Genomic DNA, 5,015 nt, shown 5'->3' on the forward strand with positions numbered 1-5,015 from the left:
TGAACCCAACGATGAGTAGGCTCCCAATATTTTTGAGTCCTTGTCATTTGAGGTTCAACATCAATATAAGTAATTAACATTTTCTAAAGAATACAACACACACACACGGTCTCTCTCGCTCTCCCACACACACACAAAACAAGATAATAGAATTATTGAAGACGGTGGGGTGTTAGATAACAGCAACCTGCAATAGAAATGGAAGGTTTCCTCAAATACTAATATATGCCTTGATGCCTATCCTTCTAACATGGATAGAGGGAAATTTTATGAATCATAATCATTTGTGGTTAATAAGAACACATTGAAACATAACTTGGATGAAGGTATTGGAATTTGATCCCTAGAGGAAGGGCATTAGAGATTTTATGTTTCTTTCCAAAAACCTAGTGACATTGTCTTGTTTAAATTTATTTATCATGATTATGCATTATAGGTTGTTTTCAAGTAAAACAAAATAAGTATTTGTTTATCCAAAGCCATTATAATTGTTAGATGATAAATATTCCATGATTCTCTCTCTCTTCTATTCGTGTTGCACCTAACATCATTATACTCTTTCCCACCATATTCTCTTTATTTATTTATGTTTGTTACAGCCAATATCCTGAAATTCTTTTAAAGTTTCAGCTTGATATATTAAAATCGAAACATCTAGAAATGAATGCTCTTCTCATACTTGCATGGTGAACATATCATCATGCACATATTTAGAACTGAACATTATCATAATACACGTACATATACTAACTTTTATGTTTCAAATAAAAACAAATGAGAGGTACAATTTCAAAGTGTTCCTTGGAAAGTCAAGGATGAGTGTTGTAACCACTAAGGGATGTACTCATATATCTTATACCACATTCTTACGTTGATACAGAGTTAATACCACACATTCTTCTACTAAAAGATAAAACACAACCAAAGGCCACAAACATTGTAACATGACATTTGAAAAGCATAATCAAATAACCATTAGCTTGTTCACAACAATTTGAGACTTTTTTTATAATGAATTTGACATTTTTCTCTATGATTTAATTGTTATTAGAGTTCGGAGAATAATTGTCCTTTTTCCTTTTTTTGGGGGGAGAGGTTTATTGTGTCGTGGTGCAAGTACTCGTGAATGGATGATCATGTTTTCTTATCTTCTTAAGTATGCACAAGTACATTCAATTTCTTGCTCTCTTTTTTTCATTATAAACATGTTAGGTTATATGATGGGACGAGCACGTAACTATGGATTAATGTTCATTAACCAATGATTAATCTGTGATCTGGTTCAATACATATGATTAGTGTTAAGCAATTGGATTAATCGGGATATTTGTCTGTCGCACTGATTTCGGAGTTAATGTTGGTCTGTTGGTTGTACTCGCTTCGATTTCTGCCTTCCCGTTATTTTGTGTTACCAAAACCCTCGTTTCATTTCATTTGGTCATTTCTTGGTTTTCTCTCTGTTGCGATGAGGGTTTGTGCTCGACTTTTTCGCGACTGTATAGAGCTTGGCAGCAATGCTTTGTATGTGCCCAGCTATGAACTCCTCCACCTGGTGGCGAGGTATCTCCGCCCACACTTGCAGTTTCGTCGCCTCGTTTCCTGGGCATTGTATTGAAGGCTTCGTTCATGAGAGGGTTTATGTCGTTCCTCTTTTGGCTCTTTAACCTTCTACGTGGTTATTATCCTTTCCTCTATTCCCTTGTCTTGTTATGTTTAAAATTTTCTGGTTAAGCTTCCGATTTTGATTCTCTGGTTGATGTATGACTATTTTATTGCTCTGGAAGGTCGCAGTCATAGTGGCTTCCTCGGCTTCGCTCGGTCCTGGCAAGGTAACTTCACCCCTCCATGCAATAGCTTGTCTTCTTCATTTTTCTTCAACACTAACTGCAGACACCCCTTTGTTTGTAGGGTTTTCACTGTTGACTGTGACTCAATTGGGGTTTCGTTCCTCCAATGAAAATACTCTTCAGGTAAGCCATTTCTTTTTATTTTGCTCGTCGAATTTTATTTCCAGGTTGCTCTCGGCATTCGTTTAACTGACATGCCCTGTTGGCTCTCTGTGGCAGGTCAGGGTTTGCTCCAGGCTTGCTCTTTGAAACGGTTACAAGCAATGGCTCCCGAAGGGTCGTTCTCTGCTACTCTTAATTAACTTATAGTATTATTCCTCTATCTAGACACTGGAAAAGTCCAGTACTCCTTCGTTTAGTTGTCTTTGTTGTCAAGCGACCTTGGCTCTGTCTGTATGTAATCTCAATTGTTGTTAGAGCTCTGGACACTTGTAGTTTATTCACTTTTTCTGTTGTGGCCGACTAGGGTCCAACCATGGCTTTTGGGGTTTGGCTGTTTCGTATTGTCTTACTCTGTTTTAGTCAAGAACTCGAAACTATTCTTGATGTATGCCAGTATTATGGTTATAAAAGATCTACTAACAAGAAATTATGTGTAAACGGGTTACCTCTATTTTGGATTTTGTTCTTCAGCAGTTGTATTCTCGCTCTGTTGAGAAGTGGCTCGTAACTTTCGTTTCCTTTCATATATTTGGGAACTGTTGTTGTTATAACAGGAATTCCATGCTGGGAACGCTCATATGGCTTCTTTATTGAACTCAGTAGCTATTTCTATGTTTAGTAAAAAGAAAAAAAATAGATGGGAATGCACAGTGCTATTTATTTTACACACACAGTCATTAGAGGAAAGGAAATAAATGTCATAGACAAACTGTTTACAAATGGATTCAGAGATTCGGATGTTTCAAAATTATTTTCACCTTTTTGTATTTCTGTTCTTCTGCATTGAACCCCTTAAAAATGTATTACATTGGTTTTTGTATTGTATTCAGATAGTTACTTGAGTTGTTCTCAGTTATCCTTCAGTTACTTTTATAGTTACACAATTGATAACTATTTTTGGTTTCTTGTGCGTAGCGTTTACAATATTTTCTTTTTTAAATGAAAAGACAACTGTAAGTTCAATTAATAAAAACACAGAACAATGTGACCGTAATGACCCTAACCTAACTGTACTTTTCCTAATATCCCTTACCTAATAATGAAATAAAAGCTAGTTCCTAGACACTATTTTGGTCAACAAATGTAAATGAAACTAAATGACAATGAACCTGTCCTCCTTAGCTGAGAGCAAACACCCGGTCATGGTACCCTTAGTTGGATGCTCCTGCATCATTATATATAATTATAATTTTGAACATCAAACTTAATTGTTAGACTTGCATTGTGAATTATGAGTTCCATTGGGTATTGTTTTGAGTTTCAAATAGACAAATGGCTTTACTTCCCTATACATTTGGAATCAAACTCACTGAATGCTTTGGTATATGGTAGGATACATGAAGAGAGGTTGTATAGTGATTAGACACAAGTTTTAGGATTTTGATGTTAATGTTAAGATGATATCCATATGACAAGCACCACCCAAAACTTAATGTGCACACCCATTTTTGTCAGGAATGTAGTTAAAATAAAATATCTTTCGACACTTCAGAACTTCAAGATAACAAATTTTGTCTGGATTTATTAACGTTTTTAAGATTCACTTAGTGTTTTATCTCATGGATTTGAAAACTTGTTTTATTGGCTTCATGATTTGACTAGTTGTAAACTAGTTCTTCCTACTTGTTCATATAGCTTTTGGGTGTGGTTTCGTAGTTTAAATATTTTAATTTGATTAGTTTATGTTTCTCATTTTATAATTAATATTAGACTCTTCATTATTTTTCAAAATGTTTTTGAGCAAGTTTTCATAGTAGAGATACCTAGGTTTTCATTCAGGTGAATCCATGGAGGTTGGTTGCACTTTTTGGCAAGCACGCAAGGGGAAAAGCACAAAAAATAATCTCCATTGATAATTTTTAAGTGCTCCATTGAGCAATATTTTAGCCTTGGATTGAGGAATTTGAGAGCTTAAATAATATTGCTTGATTGAGCTATAAAAAAATTCCAATCGAGCTCCTATGTAACCTATGGTTAATTTGGCATCCAATCAGGTGTCCATCTTCTTTTGGTGGGGTTTTCAATAAGGGATCTCAATCGAGTTATATATCGGTCAAGCTCTCTTTTCCACCACTCTAATATTTGAATGTGCAGGAGTCACACAACAAAAATGGGGGCTTGATCAAGACATTTCAATCGAGGTCATGTTTAAATGCTTTTAATTTCCCTTGCTACTCAATTGGCCAATTCAGTACTTCTAATAATTCTCAAATTGTACTTTCCATGTCTCTGGCTCTACACATTGCAGGATTTGAAACGAAAGTAGAACTTTTATCTCCAACCACAATCACAATAACTTTGGTGTCTTTATCTTCCCTAAAGAAGATAGGTAGACTAGATTGAAATGGCCTTACCTCTTTGAAAGGTAAATATTATTGTTTCACCATAAAATAAATTAACAAGAATTTAAATTACATTTTTCATGGTAAATGATCTTTTTTCTTTTTTTCATGTTAGCATTGATATATAGATATGTATTGATGGCATCCATACAAATAATAGAATGCAAGGAGACTTATAAAAGAGGAGAAAATGATAAGAAGTTTATGATTTCAATATTAAGTGAGATGCACTTATTTAATACAAAACTAAACATATATCATATATTTCACTAAAAAAATAATTTGTTAACACCTTTGACCTACCATATTTTTCTCACATGTACTCAATTTCCGTGCACTCTCTAGAGGCATGAGCACCAATCTCCTTGATGCTAGCATTTGGAATTCACAAGTGGAGTTTAAATAATCAAAAAACAAAATGCTAGCGGAGCTGCTAGATATATAGATGCAAACTTTTATGATGAAGCAATATTCAATTTCTTTCTTGCTTTCTGATTATAAACATGCTAGCTTATACTTAATGACAATTTTGAAGCTAAAACTTAATTGTTAGACTTCCACTCTGAATTACGAGTTTCATTGGGCGTTTTTTGAGTTTCTAGTAGCCACTTTTTCTAGGAACAAAGTTAAAAGAAAAAATGTATTTCAACACTTTGACAATTCA

The sequence above is a fragment of the Pinus tabuliformis genome, chromosome 6, assembly GCF_031772625.1.
Source record: "Pinus tabuliformis cultivar Carrire ecotype Pingquan chromosome 6, CPIR1, whole genome shotgun sequence".
Classification (NCBI taxonomy): domain Eukaryota; kingdom Viridiplantae; phylum Streptophyta; class Pinopsida; order Pinales; family Pinaceae; genus Pinus; species Pinus tabuliformis.